Genomic DNA, 17,416 nt, shown 5'->3' with positions numbered 1-17,416 from the left:
TAAAAAATGTCAGAACTATTTAGAGTGATGAATGAAAAAAGCACTTTTAGTGCTCATAATATTTTACGATGCCGATTGCTTCAGCATGTTTCAATAAATCAGGTATGCAAATTCCTGTCTTTTGGAATACAGAATATTACTGCTTTCACTATCCATCAAAACTCTAAGGTGACTTAGAGATAACGGGTTGTTAAAGAAAGAGAGAAAAAGACTAAAAGGAAAAATAAAATGTCTAATTTTTTTTACTTTATGGTATTACTGGAAAACCACTACATGTAGAATGGAAGAATAACATATTTTAAAAGTGAAAAACAAGAGCTTTTTCATGTATTTTGTATACAGCACAAAATAAAGTTTCCAATGTCATTACTTAAATACTCAACTAACTGTTTTTAAAGGACTATACCAAGACCATTTTCTAACAAGTTCTCTTGAAAACAAAGCAAACCAGATGCTTTAAAAATTGTATCTTTTATCCATTTACCAGAGAATTCATCACTACCTTGTGCAAAGCTGTGATCTTAATGGTATACTTGCAAAACAATGCAAGTTAACAGATTTATGTCTGAAGTATTCATGCTTGGTAAGAAACTAGTTTTTATAGAGTCCTCTGACTCATTTACTGAAGCACCTGATTGTGGTGTCTCTCAGAATATCTCACTAGGTTATGGTGAGTCCAAGTTTCTGTAAGGAGATCTCAGGAAGCAGGTTATTTTATGTGTTTTAGACACTTTTTTGATGATGGGAAATCATTTGATAGATTTTCTTTTGTGACCATCTGCCATCTGCAGAGTAGCTTGCTACTTTGCCTCCTCTTTGTTATTTCCACAGAGATAACATGTGTAGGTTTTGTAGCACAGATAAGGGCAAACAACTCATGTTTGTCCATAGTAAAATAGCTGAAGTGTATGAGACTTGTTACTGCACAGCTGTACGTGCTCTTTCAGTCTTACCCCTGAATGCTCACTTCAGTGAGGCCAGTGGACAGTGCTGAGTGCTGGCCTCAAAGGCTCTCAGTGCAGTGACCAGGCGAGACAGGTGTGGCTGAAGTGGACTGTCTGCTTGCTCCTGCAAGTCTTACATGAGCAAACCCTGTGGTTTTGTTGTGCATGGGATCCATCAGGCTCTATGCAGAGATGTTGATACAAATAATGAAGGACCTAGGACTTTGCAACATAATGTGATGCATTTTAAAATTTATGGATCCTCCCTCTTGACTAATAGCAGGTTAGATAAGATGCAGAAAACCCAGAAAGGTGAAATGTTACTGATCCAGTAACATACAGCTTACTGGCAGTAGGACTGAAATTCTTCCTGATTATCTGCAGTGATAAAGGTGCTGAATTATAGAATCATATAATCATTTAGCTTGGACTCCAACCATTATCCCAACACCGCCAAGTACACCCCCAAACCATCTCCCTAAGCATCACATCTCATTATTCTTTCAAATTCCTCCAGGAATGCTGACCCCACCACTTCCCCGAGCAGACTGTTCCAATATTCAGCAACACTTTCGGTGAAGAAATGTTTTCGTAATATCCAGCATAAACCACCACTGGCACAACTTGGGGCTTTCCTCTTATCACTTATTACTTGGGAGAAGAGACCTAAGTTTTATCATGCAAGGTCTCATCTGCTAGTGGTCAGTAGGCTCTGTATGTGTTTATTTGTTCTACTTTAACATCATTTGACATGTTGCTGAAATTCTACGCCTGTGAAGCACTCTGACAGTTCGTGCATGTTCTACTCCTGGTAGTAAATAAAGTCCATCAAATTTCAACCAATATTCTTGTCCATCATATTTTGAAGGGTCAAAAAGCAGGGACTAAGGCCAGTTTTCACTGTATTTTACCTCAACCAGGGTCTCAATAGCCTTTTTACTAGTTTGAAATACTACCTCTCAGTCATATTTTGTTGCTCTGAATAAGTCTTCATAAAGTTAAATGAAGTTCTGTGAATTTACATTAATTTATCCATTTAAAATATGTTAAGTAGTCTGTAATTAATTACCCTAACCCTTAAAAAATAAACACATTTATGCACATGAAAACCATATGACTTTTTACATGTTTGTATGACTCTATGTGTGTATACAAAAATTAAAAATGTTAAATATATCATCACAGAAACCAGTAAATCTATCATCTATATGAAACCACTTTTAATACAAGTAATACTAAATTGGCATATTGGAAAATGATGTTAAAAACCCAGAATGAAGGATCAGCTTAAAGATAACAGTAGCTCTGGGAAACCTTTTATTTTATTATTTTAGTTTTTAGACGCAGTGAAACATGCTCTCAAGCTTCTCTGCACTGAAATATAAGCTAGAAATTTAATTTTATTAAATCGGGAATCCTCATTTATTATATGGATTTGAGCAAGGAGACATTAAGGAAAAAAAAGGTTTGTAATGAGGTCTGGCAATGTTACAACTTCTGCCTGCAAAGAAAAGAGGGCAAATATTGTAGCATATGTGATCTACCTTCAGGCATAAAACAAAGAGATTTAGTATCAGAATAAAATGCACTTTCAATCAATCAACTTGTTTTTTAAATAAATCTCCTCATTCAGATCTTTGGAATGATCCATTACATGAATTTCTCATAGTCCAGGATAGTGAGTTATATTGTTGTGGAGATTGATCATGGAGATGTTCAACAATATTCACTACATTTGCTGAACAATTCCAAGCACAATTTTTTTTACAGTAACTGCTTCTACGCCATGTTTTAATGTTTTACATGTTTTTATTTTCTTCCATAGAAATCCATACTTTGTTAAAGTAAAAAAATTAAACTTCACTGGTCCTATGAAGTTGCAACTAATGGCTTGAAATAAATGTTTGGTGATTTGGGTTAAATAAAGCATGCCTCTAAAACATTCTTCCAGTTCTTTGTTGGGAAAAAAAATGGACATGCTTGATAAATTCTACAGTTTATTGAAAGTGGGCTGCTTTTCCTTTGTCAAGCCAAACCACACCTCTGTTGACTTGTAGTAGGGTCTTTGTTTTTGTGGCGTGGGACACCCTGGGTGAGGTTGTGCTTTTAGTCACCCTGTTGCGCCATTTCACCTCAAACTGGGTGCTTCTCACAGAACATCTTCAGTAGAAATACATAGTGAAGCCTTCAGCAGAAATAAATCCATGATATGTCATTAACCTGTACAGAAATGTGGCAGGGTACATCTTGTCTCACTAGAGAAATTGATTTCCTTTGGTCTCAGTGTGGAGAAAGACATTTCTTAAATGCAATTCAAACTGCTGAAGATATGGAAACAAAAACAAGCTCGTCTCCAAAAAAACCCACACTTAAAATTTAATTCCCCATGTATTGATATTACAGCATGCTAAGTAAATATTATGTCTTTTCTAAGGTCTTTAAAGCTTTACCTGAATTAACTTAAGGGATAATATTCATAGCTGGGAAATATGCCAGTTATGTCTGCTCCTGCATCCCCATATATGAGAAAAATCACAACTCCTTTTTATATATACTTAGGCATTTATTTCTATTGAGATGCTTATTTTCAAGTATTTGTATTTTCATGTGGTAACTCTCTGCTGCTACTTAACAAAATGATGAAGTCTCTTCTGCATAAATCCAATAAAGTCACTGAATAATAAAGCTAAATATCTATATATGAATTGTAGAATTGGAATAAATTTATTTTGACTCATCAACTAATATAAAACAGCTGATCACTAAATCTGGAAAGATAAAAAGCCTCTACAAATCTAGTTACAAAAAAGAGTTTATATGGTTTATTCAATGGGAATATAACTGAAAAGGTGTGAAATATTCATATTTAGAATAATTATTTTGAGATTGAAATGTCTCTGGATAACATTAGAACTAAGTCAGTCATCTGAATCAAGAATTCAACTCCTGCTTGTGGAGCTGAAGGACTATCGTAATACACACAACAGACGGAAAAAAATTCATATTTTACAAATGCCCATATGATTTCAAACCTTCAAGCTTCTAGTGAAGGTCCAACCACAATCAAACTGTAACTCTTGAGGAAAAAAAGTCACAGAATAACTCCAGACTCTTTCCAGCTTAACACTTCAGCAACACCTCCACCTTCTAGAGTTATTTGTAAAAGAGGACCTCCAGTTTCAAAGATCATTAAAATTACATTAAACATGAATGTGCTTACATTCATTTAAAAAGTAGTCTAAACTGCTTGCACTGTATGTTTTATCACACATCAATGTTTTAAAACTATGAATCCATGTAAACTTTATCTTTAGAGGACACTGTGCCATTAAGTTTTTTATTTGTGTTACTTTTTGTATTTTATTTCATTATGAAAACTGCATGAAATTCTGAACTATCTACTAGTATGACAACAATATAAAAATGTTAAGATACATGTAAGCCTTTATTTTTACTTCTCATTCCTTCCAGGACTTAGTTATCACCATGTGCAGTTTATCTTTTCCAGGTTTTATATTTTGATAGATGAAATTAAGTAGGTATAAACTCAAAATATCTGTCAAGCATAATCTACCTCTGAATAAATATTTCATACGTCTGCATTCTGAGTCTGTTCTGTCTCGTGCAAAACTCAAAACACTACCAAAGAAATAATTTGTATTGATTCTGTAACAAAACATAATAGGCACACCTGTCTGAAAATTATATAAATTAATAAGAAATATAAAATTACCTAATTCATCATCTATACATTATCCTAGTTTTACACCTGCCTGACATGCAAGTTCATTTAAGTATTCATTTCCACAGATGAAGTGTGAGGTTTTAATATTAAAAAATTCTGAAAATGTTTCCTACCCTCGAGTTTACTGTTTCCATCTCATAACATATTTTGAGTTTCCTTTGCAGTTAGAAATGAAGGCGTTTACTATTTGACCCCTCATTTAAGAGACAGTTTCTTTTCAAAATTGCTGAAAATCAATACATTTGGAAGAACAGATACATTAAAATAAAACCTCCAAAGCTTAAGAGAAACACACGTAGAAATGCGTGCATGCGCGCACACAGTCACACACTGGTCTCATAACATCTGTGCTCAGCATTGCTCTGGTATGTGGCTGAACTGATTGTCTCACAGTAAAATTAAGTGTTAAAGAAAATCTCTTCCTTTTGTAGTTTTTTTTTTTTTTTTGGTAGGTTTTTTTTGTTGTTTTTTTTTCCCCTAAAGTAGGCAGCTTTTTCCAAATGTTCCATCTCAGGTTTTTTAACTGAATGCACAAGAAGAACATGACGATGCTTTTTCTGTGTTATTGGACTACATCAGTTTAACATTGATTTTTTTGGTTAAGAAACAGATTTCCTCTAACATTTATGTTGCTAGAATGAACTGCTCCATGTGTTCCTTGAATATTAGTCAAGCTCAGGAAGTTTTCTCCTACATCTATGTCAGAATTAGCTGCTTGCTAAGGTGTGATCAGAGAAGATGTTGCCTGCACCTTGCCCTGGGGGCGTGAAATGTTTTACTATGAAGGTGTCCAAGCAATCACGAAAGGCGTTTCTTGCATTTTGGATCAAACAACTTTTTTCAGCATTTTCAACAATACTTCCCTCAAAAACTAATCATTCTTTTCAGAAGTGAAAATTGATACTACACTAGGGAAAACATTTCCATAAGGTGTTTAGAACAACACATCGATCTTTTACAAGCTCTCAAAGATCAATGAGAAAGGTGCTCGCCAAGTTGAGGTCTCCTACACACAAGTTTACTGTACTTTTAAAATGCAAAGAAACATAGTTTTTTGTTGCAGTGACCACTGCTGTCCTCTACCCAGGCTAGCTCCAGCGGTGTGCAGCAGGAGTAGGGAGCAGCCTGAAGCACAGAGCTTAAGAGCTGCTCTTCTGAAGCCTCTGCTCCAGTCAGGGGAGCTAAGGCTCCAGGCACTGTGGGAGTCAGCAGCCCCCGATGAAGGGAAAAATGAAAGTAGCATGGAGGCTTGCCACGGGAGATAACACAACCTCATCAAAAGGAATCCACGGTGAACAAGCAACTGTTGCAGAGAGACCATGCCTTATAAAAGGAGGGTTGAATAAGGGGAGTAACCCAACTAGGGACCAATAGGCAGATTAGGAGGGAGGGATGCTGGAGGGAAGGACTCACATCTAGCCCAATGGTCTTGGTGGGAGGAGGGAGAGGGGTCACATGCCCCAATGGAGCACGGAGGTTTAGGGGATTTCCAAGGGGGGAGGTATCTGAGGGGGCAGGGTCTCGGGGGATTGACGGGGGCCATATAAGGGTAATTAGGGTGGGCTTGGGTGACAGACACAGAACACTCCAGAACTCCGGGAGGGGTTTGGGCGATTGGCAGGGAAGGAGCCAGAACAAAGGGAGGGGATAACCATATTGGGAGCACCGGGGGAGCGGCTTGAATCTGGGGCAAACAAACTGGGAATCAAAATGGGGGAGATAGGGATGAACCATTGGGGTACAAAGAACATACAAAAATACAATAAAAACCCTGCATCACCACAATTTTTGTAATCTTCAACTTTTAAAATAATACAGGTTTGTTTCTTCCAACTCTTCTTTTTTCCTCACGAAAAAAATTGTCCTCAGAATTACAAATATATAGGTCAACATGGAGCCTGGTTAATAACAGTGAAAAAGTATTTGCATGTCTCTTGTTATGACTTGACCAGACTTTTAATAAGGATAAAATAACTTGTTTTTTTTGCATAATTATATAGAATTTTAATGAAGCAAGACTGAGGTCACAGCAATGAAACTTTCAAATACCCTTCTTTCAGCCTTCACATTGAAATACCAAATAATACTTACTGGTAATTTCATATATCATAAAAGATTTGGGGCTTTATCTATTCTTATTACTTATGTAATGAACAAAAGCAAACTAAACAATGAGGATATTAAGGAATTTTATATGCTGTAAACTCTAAACAGACAAAGGCATCAAAGTCAGTGCTGCAGGCATAAGCAACCTACAAAACAATCATATTTCAGTCCAGTTCTCACGCTTATGGGCTTTTTCATAGACCTAATTATACTTAAACAATGCCCTGTTTAAATTGTAATTTGGCAACTGTAACTCAAAACCACATGCTTTTCTTGCATACTATAGAAATAGCCTAAACAATTCTTCAGTATTGCATATTTCTCTGCATGGGGGAAGATGCCCATAACTTAATCTTAAATTACTCTTTATGTCCAGACTTTCTGTGTTTTAACTTCTCTTTTGTCAGACAAGGGATTATAACCGGTGATGAGGGGATTAAAAATAAATAAATAAACTTTGTCAAGCACCTATATTAACACAGTGGGGCAGGAGCAATATCTAACTGCTGAATTCTGATTTTGATTTGTCTTCAAACAATGAGTTACCAAAACAGGAGTGAAATTCTTGTCAGTTTTTCTACAGGAAAGAACGTCTCAATGTGTAGGCTTTATTTTCCATGTAGCCTCATGAAAATATTTTTTGGCGTGACAAAGTACCTCTTTTAGCAGTTTTCTGCAAAAACAGCCTCCCATGGTGTGTTTCAGCTTTTGGCAATACTGTAATGGAGATTTAAACAAAGAGTACATGCAGAGTCAGGATTAGAAAAGGGGAGGGGGGTGTGGAAGAATATAATAGAGATGATCCCAGAACTGCTTGAAAGCTCTGCAGAGTAGTGTATTGCTGCTTTTACTCAGAAAAGGAAAGGAAAACATCTAACAGAATTAATTATAGAGAGGGGTAATAGTCTCCTGTTCGCAAGCACTGAGAGTTCAGAAGAACATTTTATGAGATTTAAATACAGAATACTCTGTCTCTGTGGGTGACTTAACTGGAAAGTACCCTCTTCCTGTAATATTTGTTACTGACTAAAAGTGGCAATGCCTATTGTTTTAAATTTTTATTGCTCTCTCCAGTCTCATAAAGCAATAGTAGAGAACTTCTGAGACAGACATGCTAGGAAAAAAAACCAGAATGCAATTACTGTTCTTTTCCTCTCAACTTCCCTTGCAGAGGCCCTTGCATAGACTTTGTTTCTATTCTTCTCAGAGTAACGAATTCAGCGTAAATGGAAGGACACACTGATAATTCATCTTCTGTCCCATCCCTCATCTTTCAACACCTGATAGATCTCACAGTAGTTTTCTTGCATTTTATTCTTTTTCTGTGAAAATATCTGAAGGGTTTCCAAGCAAGTAGTGCTGCAGGTAGATGTGCTGGGGAGAATGATGCAGCTTTCCCACAGTGGTTAAGAGTTATGCCTGTACTTCTGGGCACAGACAGGCTCCCAGGACCTTGGACTGTAAATTCATCTCTAGCTTGATTTTACACTGGAGTGCAATGCACAGGAGGAATACAATAATTCATAGTAGGCTTACAGTATATATACCAACAAGTACAGTTCTACATCTATTTTTCTAGTTTTTAGCATTTTATGTACAGAACAATTCCTGTTCTGGTCCTCCTATGCAGTTCGGTATGTAAACTTGCTAGACTACATATAGGTGCCATCTCAGAATCTATTATAGTTATTCAGATCAGATTTTATGCACTACTTTGGTGGGTTTTGCTAAGGACATACGGAAATAATGCAGTCAGCAGCTACCGTCCTACAGTTCACTTTCCCATTTGATGATACAGCCTCACACTACCAGGTAAAAACAAAGGGGACTGTAATGCTTGAGCCTGCTTATATGACAAAGAGAAAATTTCCTAAATTAATCCATATGTCAAAAAGCAAATTATAAACATCTCCTTTAACTATAGGAGTTTTAAACTGAGAATGTTTTGAAGTGGAGTGAATCAATATAAGGATGACCTCAGAATTTCACTTTCATATCTTCATAGGCATATGTCCTTCTAGTACTGCCATAAAATTTATGAACAGCATATACTTTATGATGATTACATGAGGAGTTGCTGTATACTCACATGTATCAAAGATCAGTGTTTAAACATTGGTCCTAATTTGCAGTACTGTAATGTTCCCCTTAGCAACAGCAATTTTTCACACATGATCAGTTTCTTGCAAAAATTAGCTGGGAAAAGTGTGCATATGCTTTGTTTCAAACCTTATGCTCTCTATTTTAACTATCACTGCATAAATAATAAGATAAATAAATACATGAATAAAACTTTGCATTTCAGAAAAGAAAAAAAAAAACAGAGTTAAGGAGAAGGTCTGTAAGCAGAAATTGGATTTTACATTTGAGATCATTGTTATTTCTAAATTTTAAGCATCTGCTAAGGTAGCACAATTAATATTTCTGAATTAAATAGAAAATTAGGTTTAGACAGATACACTGGCTTGAAAGAATTAACAGTCTGTCCAAGGTGATAAGTATGTTTGACATATGGAAAAGAAAGTTTATTTCAACAGTCAAATGTCAGTAAACTTTACCTTTTTGCCTATTCATGTAGTCTTCCAGCAAAGAGGGAAGTAGTCCTGGTATGAGCTACTTTGGCCATGTCAGTTTAAGTAAGATCTCTCTTTCCACATGGACTGCTAGACTACATAGTCAAGTCTACCATCCTATTGACAAAGTAGCAGTATCAAGGCATGTCTAAAAACGTCTACACCCTCATCCCTATTTCACTCAACAGTTTTCTTATTAAACTTGTTTTTAAGCGGTGTACACTTTCCAAAAGCAAAGATAGGACCATGTAGTTGAATTTTAAAGCCAGCAATTTGCTGTAAGGAGAATAACCTCTCACTTCACTTGCTGCAGTGTAGTACTAGCCTTACGTGCTCAGCATTCACCAACTGTACTCAACAAGTTGTGTCCTGCATGTATTAAAAAAAAAAAACAACAAATAAAGCTGAAACATTATCAAGACCCTTAGTTTATGAAGTGTAAACAGATGTTTATGCTTAAAAGTCAGTGTTGTTATACTTAAGGGAGTTCTGTTTCCATCCAGAGGCAAGACTATTGATTGGAACTATTAAGAAAGGTGTAGCTTCTCTACCTTCTGAAGTATTTTTGTTTGGTTATTACCTGTCTGGCAGAAGATTATAAAGATTCTAAGGTGAAGGATCCAGAACCCCAGTATGACTTTTTTCTGCCACCTTCTCTGACCATGAGACTATTATGGTGTGAACCACATCAAGCCATGTCTCTGCAGAGAGCCAGGAAATCCATCAGGCAGCCAAAGTTAGGACGGACATGCCTTTTCAGCCTCCTGAAAGGGCAAGGTGCTGCTCATGCTTTGTGTTGAATTCCCCCCTTATATTAACTTCCTTATGTTAAGAAGACTTTGCTTTAAGCTTTTCTTAGGCTGAGGCACTGCATTTCATAGCTGCAAAGACACACAGCTTATGAATCCTAGCTCACACTACGACTTAAATAAGATGTTTATTTTCATTCTGAGGTGCCAGTAACTCTGGGTATATGATGTAGAAAAACTGCAGACACCAAAATATACACCCTAGAGAAAGCAGGTGTCCTCTTGGTTATCCAAAAAGCTGCCTGGCATTTATTTTTAATCATTCTCATTCTCAGTCACATATGTTGTATTTTAATTCTTGGTTCCTTATTCCTGTCTCTCAGTTTATAAAATGTAAAACGTAAATCAATAATCTGATTCCTCAGGAATGTAGTGAATTTGTTTTTTGATATTAGTTAGCACCATGTGTTAAGTCGGCAGCTTGGTAGATGTGAACTATATTTAGCTTTTTTTTTTGTGACAACAATGCAGTTCTGAAGTTCTTGGTGATTTATCAATATAATTGGCTGGCAACAGAAGAAGATTCAGCAGAAATATTGATGTGTTGGGTATTTTTTTGTTTGGTTATTTTAAATTCCTGCCTGTTGGTTTGTACTTACAGATATGCACCAGATGTGTAGTATATATCTCTTACTATAAATATAGTAGATGTACTGCAGATGAAAATATATTTACTTTCAAATACTGAAAATCAATTGTAATAAAAATGTTAGAGAAAACCAAAAGAAGAACTTTGACTGAAATTTAGCTGATCCTGACCTTTTGTATACATTTTTCTCACAGAACTTCACTGGGTTTGCTGGGCCATTATCTACCTGTGACTGAGCGCAAATGACAGTTCTGGGTTACAGACAAACAGAATTCTCAGCTAAATTCTTACTGAAAAACTGGTAATATTAAATGAAACTGAAAAAGCTGACTTTGATTTCTAGACCTCATGGTGAGTTTGCAAGGCTGGTGCTTAGTGATAAAAGATTTTGTTCTTAAACTAAAGAAACATTAAAAATGCAACATATAAAACCCTAAGATGACGTTTAGCCACTACTCCGGACTATAACAATTGAAGCCTAGTTTCTCTGAAAATTTAATCTTCATTCTTAACTTGTACAGCCTACATTTTTTCTATGTTTATTTAAATACAACAACCACCATACCTATAGCTGCTTTCATAGTCCTTCTAAGTAGCTCTTTCCATACTTTCACTGGTGATAATTGGATTCTATAAAGCTATTCTGTTCTCTGATTAAACTTCGTTTTACAGAGCAGTCTAATTATTTTGTCTTTGCCTCACTTTCCTTCAAGCTATGCTAGCTGTTTTTCCTGTCTTTCATTCTTAGGCAGTGCATTGATCTTGGATGAAACTATCTCAAGTTGTTCTCCATTGAGGTCATATAGTCACTTCTAGAAAGTAAGTCTTTATATGAATGCTTTTGAAGGATTATTTCTAGCCTCTGTGAGAGCTTATTTCTTAATGGATCTCCAGCACAAGGAAGACAGGATTATCAGCAGACAGTCTGATGTCTCCCATTTTTCATCAAGCAGAAACAGGGTATTGTCCTACTGCCAGCAGACTTAATGTTTCCATAACATTGTTTCTTGTGGAGTGTTTTCTCAAAATGAGGTAGCAGGAAATAGATAGGGTTCTCTTAGATGCTTATATTCCTTAAGGAGTACTTTTTCAAAAGGGTCAGTGATGCTGATGTTCTGCCTGTATACCAGCTTTGCCAGTTTTTCTGTTTACTTGGACAGTTTGCTTCATCTGTTGGAGAGTCCTTTGCCTTTGTTAACACTGGAGGAGCAAAGGCACTTTCCTTGTTGGCCTGCAGCATCAGACTCCCCCTTGTTTATTTTCTCTGATACTGCCAGTCTTGCATTCTTTTCAGGGCAGTGCAGTTCCAGCAAAGGGAATAATGAATGTGTGTTTCTTCTTTTTTTTTCCCCTCCAGTCTAGGGTGTTATTGAGGGCAAGCTCTGGAAAGTGGGAACAGAAAGATTAAATACCCTGAGGGTCAGGAAAATCTTACAGAAAATCTCCAGCTCTCTGAGTGGTCTAATCAGTAGGGCCATTCAGTCTGCAACTCTCTCCCACTGGGCTTGAAGTTGATGTTGAAGCCCAAATCAAGTGAGATGTCAGCCAGTGAGTTTCCTAGTGGCACAGACACCCCTTGCACACTAAGGTTAGTTAACCGCATTCTTAGCTGCCACATTTTCAAACCCTACTGCTGTTCATTCTTAAAATGAGTTTAGATTTCTAATATTCCAATACAAATGACAATTTCTGAAGGCTTTCTTTAACTCTGACCTCAATACTTTGAGTGATGATGCCTAAAATTTTTCTCTAAATCAAACCTCTGATATGTCAGGTACAACTCTTGCTTTAGATCACAAGAGAGAAGAAGTCCTTTCCTGTTCCTCTATCACACAAGAGTTCACATGGTTTAGTGCAGTTTACAAGAAGTCTGTATCAGAGGCACTTGGTGTTGGAACACAGAATTTCTGTTCAGAAGTAGATTCATGTGGAGACCATAAAAATATTTGATATTTGCTAAAAATGTTAAAGTCACACACTCATGTGTTTAACATGGATTACTGGTTACTTAGAGCCACTATTTCACAGGTGTGGTATCACTGAGTTTTTGGATGCTCATACTTCTAGTTACTTACTGGAAGAGACTGAGAAGGGAATAATGATGACTATTCTAGGAAAGGTAATGTTAAAAATAAGTATCTACATACTCTACTACTGTTCTACAACAAATGTAAGCAAAAGAGTGGGGTTGAAAAAGAAGCAATTAAAAATGTGCTGATGTTAGTTTCAGAGAGGCAATTAATATACTGTTCACAGCAGCAGAGTAACTGAGTATGTCTACTATGCCAGGGTTAAAGAGGGTGTTGCTGTGTTGGACTGCACTGTGTTTTTTGCCAGAGGGAGAGGATTTTGTGCATAAAAATTGCCATTAGAGCTCTCAGGAGTTTAAAAAAAGGAAGAAGGAAAAAAAAAAAGTCATAAATATAGAGGCTTGTATTTCTCAACAATTTCATATTGCCACCTACTTGCTCTCCTCATGCTTTCCATCTTGTCACCTGGCACTGCCTCTGACACGTCCTGCCGAGTGATGAGCCATCCTCTGACACTATTAAGCTCTCAGCAGGTACAGATTTTTTTTTTAACATATGTCAATTTTTTAGTATTGTATCCTTTGTCATTCTACTTACCTCCTGATGGTCTCTACACACTCTGAAGTGAAGGGAATTCTCAGCTTGGAAGTATTGGTATGAGTTTTTAGGGCAGTGACTGATACCAGTAAAAATGTGAAGCCAAATGACAAATTGTTAGAGAACCCAAAGAGGGACAGCCAAAACCAAGTGAAGAACTCCTGTGGGAAGAGAGGGAGGGAGATTGCAGAGGCACAATATTGAGATATTTTGTCTTACTTTTCTGATAAAATGTCTCTGGCTTTTACTCCAAGAAGACTTGAAAGAGAAATATCCTCTTTTACTTTTGGTTTTCCTAGAAACCTTTCTTCCCAAGAGTGTCTACATGAATATGAAAATACCGACTACAACCCTCTTTTTGAAAATATGGTCATGTAACAGTGGTAAGGATGTGAATGGCTCTGTGACAACTCGTTTGTTTTTAGCATACTTTGTGACTGATTGATTTCATGCAAAAGTAACATAAAGTTGTCAGAGGATATAGTGTCTCATTTTCTTTAAATGCTCCTTTTGTAGAACTGAAAAGATTTATCAATTATTTGTGTATTTGCTTTCTTTAAGTATTTTCTTTTGCAGGTTCAAATGACTATAAATGAATAAAATATCATATCTGCATTTTGCAATAAAAACGTCTGTCAGTATTTCTCTGTGAAAGGAGCTGTGCTCTATATGAAGTCTGGATGGATAATGCTCAATAATCAAATTTAAAAAAATGCTTGAGAGTCACACAAAACAAAAATAATTAATCTACACAGACTAACAGTTCTCCTATTTTTAATAAAGATTTTCAGGCAGTAGGCTTTAAATGCCATACAAGGTTATAGTCTGTTTATAGGAAAACAAACAAACAAACAAAAATAGTGTGAAATTTCTGATTGTAGCTGTTTCAGTGTAAGAACAGAAACCCTTAACCAGACTAATGCTGTATGTCTGGAAGCTAAAACATAACTGCAAACTAGAGAAAATCTTGATGCATCTTTTGAATTAGACAAGCAGACTGATAAAAATGTGCTTTAAATTTTCATGTTGGGGGAGGGTGGACTCATGATATGTTATCAAAAGCACTAACTGAAATTATGGATTGAATTACTAGATTGAAGCAAAGATTTCCACTAAAATAACGTAAAGTAATGAAGTAGAACTGTGCTGTTTTAGAGTGTCCATGCTGTTCATCTCCTTTCTCTGACTTAGAACATTAAACTGAACTTTACACCACACAAATCCCTTCCATGCTGTGCATCATGCTTCTCTTCCTTTCTTTCTTATCTTCATGATGCAGGTAGTAAGACTGAGTTCTCTGCTGGTGTAAATGAGCAGAGCTGCTTGAGCCCATAGATCTTTTCAATGACTGCATGGAACAGAGAAGGAGAACCTTTGTCAAAGATTAATTATTTCTTAATTGTAAGTAGTACCACAAGTCTATTAAAGACACTTCCTATGGGAAATGAATTATTAATGTAACAGGAATTGGTGCCAAGGTGCCTTATCAGTTCATGTTTATTCAGCTGTGTTCCACTTGACTATGCCTCAAGTACTCCAAGTAATCCATGTTTATAAGTTTTAATATCTCACCATATTACTGAATTGCTATGTATTCTTGCAATTTCGTTAGTCATTGTTCCTTGACTTAATTTTTCCTGCATTTTTCACCTATTTTTCCATTTCTTTGGTTTCCCAAGTCTCTCCAAGGCCTTTAGGAATTAAGATCCAGACACTATAATTTTCTGATTGTGGGGTAATAAGATGTAATACTTCAGATTTGATCACACTAGAGCTTTGTAATAAGGGCTGTGTCTTTCCTGCATTAGCATAATCTTCACATATTAATAGAGCTGAAAAATTATTTTTGCTTTCCTTTTATAAAAAGACTGCAATATTTTATGTCTCTTTCATTGTAAAAGCCATCCTAAAAAGTATTTATCACTGGAAGGACATGGATCAAGGAAAGAAATAATGCCCTAAGAGGCCTCGTAGAAACAGAGACTGGACAGGAGTAAGGGAATAAAAGTAGGTGTTTATTTGAAAGGCCTTCAAAGGTACCCCTGGGGAGCCACAGGCTGTTGCCAAAGATGGACCCCAAGATGGACCACAGGTCACAAGTTCTTCACACTTTTATAGGTTTGGTTCATTTGCATATCAGGTTAATTTTCCAATTAAAGTTTAATGATGTAATTCCCCTCAGCTTACCCCCCCTTAGAGGCTCTTTGTTTTATACTTTTTGGGCCTAGGATTATCTAGGTGTCCTTTAAGAGCAGGGCCAGAGAGGCTTTATTATGTCTACCTAGCACGAGAAAGCAGAAATTAACAGGCTACAAGAAACCCCAGAGTTACACACTAAGCAGTACAGAATCTGAAAAATATAAAAGTTAAAACCGAAGGCATCAGAAATAGCAATGTACTCACAGACAGAAATGCTTCAGTTAGCTGGCATGGACTGTGCTGTCACTCTACTAAACAAATGAGCAGTTGAAGGAACAGACTTGGTAGAATATTTTTTTATTATATTTTTCAGTGAAATTTCAAGTGGTAAGGTTTGTTTGATGTTTGCAGTGGAAATAGTATGGCTCCTGAGAGCATGGCTACTTGTATAAGGTAACATTTGTACTGTTTTATTAGATTTGTTACAGTAGAATTTTTTTTTTGGTCAGTATAACATGTATATGCAACATCAGCAACATCTTTCCTATGTCTAAACACACTCTGACTACTTCTACCTTATCTACTTCATTGCTTTTTCCTACAAATTGCCAAAACCAACAAAAGCACATACTAGAGGTCTCCAGAGTTGTGACCTTTGTCCCACACTTCCATGTTCTCCCTTCTCTCCTTCCTCTCACACCTCAGGCAATAAATAGTTTAAACAGGGAGAAGCTTTAAAGGTCAGTGTTCTGCAAGTGCCCTAGGCAGAGCTGGAAATTCCCTGACACTGTTGGGATATGACCTTGTCATAAATTCTCAGGTACCACTCTCTGCCTTAGCACAATCTATTTGAGTTATGTCAAAAAATCTGAGATAACTGATTCATGATTAAAGTTGACTTCACAAAGTCAGAGGCTTCTCTAGTTATTGATTTTATTCTATTTCCACACTATTAAACCACAGTTTAGCTGCTGGCTGACAGTCCTAGTACTGAGTAGTAAATCAGGAAATGAATGGTAGTTTAATGGAAATATTAGCACCTCAATAGTGTATGGAAGATGCTGACTTGTGATGTGAACTCCTAATACAAAAAGAGGTGTAATATGAAATAATGATGAGTCTACATTACTAAGTGAAGCTGCAGAAAGACAATACAGGTTAAATGTACTGCTCTCTTCTAACAGTCCTGCTAAGTTTCCTGAAGATATAATAAATGTAGCTACAACATGGAGCAACCTAAATTTCATCCCAAATGGTAAGCAGAAATTTAATAGTAGCTGAAAGTTGCATGGTCCAGTTATTTGTATCTGTGAAGCAAAGGCATTCTCAGTATCTAGCTACTAATATGTGAAACAAAATTTTGAAGCATTAAATCACAGCCTATGGTTCAAATAATTTTGACACTTCTTTTCTGATATAAATTTTCTTCTTTTCTTAGCAGAAAATCCACAGATTACTAACTTCTGCTGTGGTTCTTTTTTTGCCAGTACAGCAAACCATAATTATACATAGTCTCTTTACCAAAAAATCATTCTTAAGAAACATTTCAAATTCTTTTCAGCAGTATTTCTAAATCTAAATCCAGTCCCAAGATGTTTGAATCAGACCATATACTTAACAGGTCCATCTTATTATCTGTCTCTGGCTTACTGTTTGGGCAAAGTGCCCATGGCAGACCCAGTAGTCAATAATAATGATTCAAGATCTTTAGTTTTTATCACTTGGATAAATGCCAACATCTGCTCTGAGGCAATTCTGATTGTGAGCCTACTCTCCTCACAATTTTTTGGGTTTGTTTGTTTCACTGTCTTGAACATTACTGCATCAAATGTGTGGCAAAGAAACTTTCACTGACTTGTCTGCATACCCAAGATAACAATAGTC

At 36.3% G+C, this 17,416-nt stretch overlaps 1 long non-coding RNA gene across 1 annotated transcript; it reads left to right on the top strand.

The window, feature by feature from the left end:
- The first annotated feature begins 6,434 nt into the window (after positions 1-6,434).
- On the top strand, positions 6,435-14,744 carry LOC138118548 (uncharacterized). The gene is made up of 3 exons (XR_011155195.1): positions 6,435-6,507; positions 13,693-13,776; positions 14,673-14,744. It is a non-coding gene; the product is annotated as an uncharacterized lncRNA (long non-coding RNA).
- Positions 14,745-17,416: the final 2,672 nt, after the last annotated feature.

This window comes from Aphelocoma coerulescens, chromosome 1, assembly GCF_041296385.1.
Source record: "Aphelocoma coerulescens isolate FSJ_1873_10779 chromosome 1, UR_Acoe_1.0, whole genome shotgun sequence".
NCBI classification, from domain to species: domain Eukaryota; kingdom Metazoa; phylum Chordata; class Aves; order Passeriformes; family Corvidae; genus Aphelocoma; species Aphelocoma coerulescens.
This window is presented reverse-complemented; position numbering and strand designations above follow the sequence as displayed.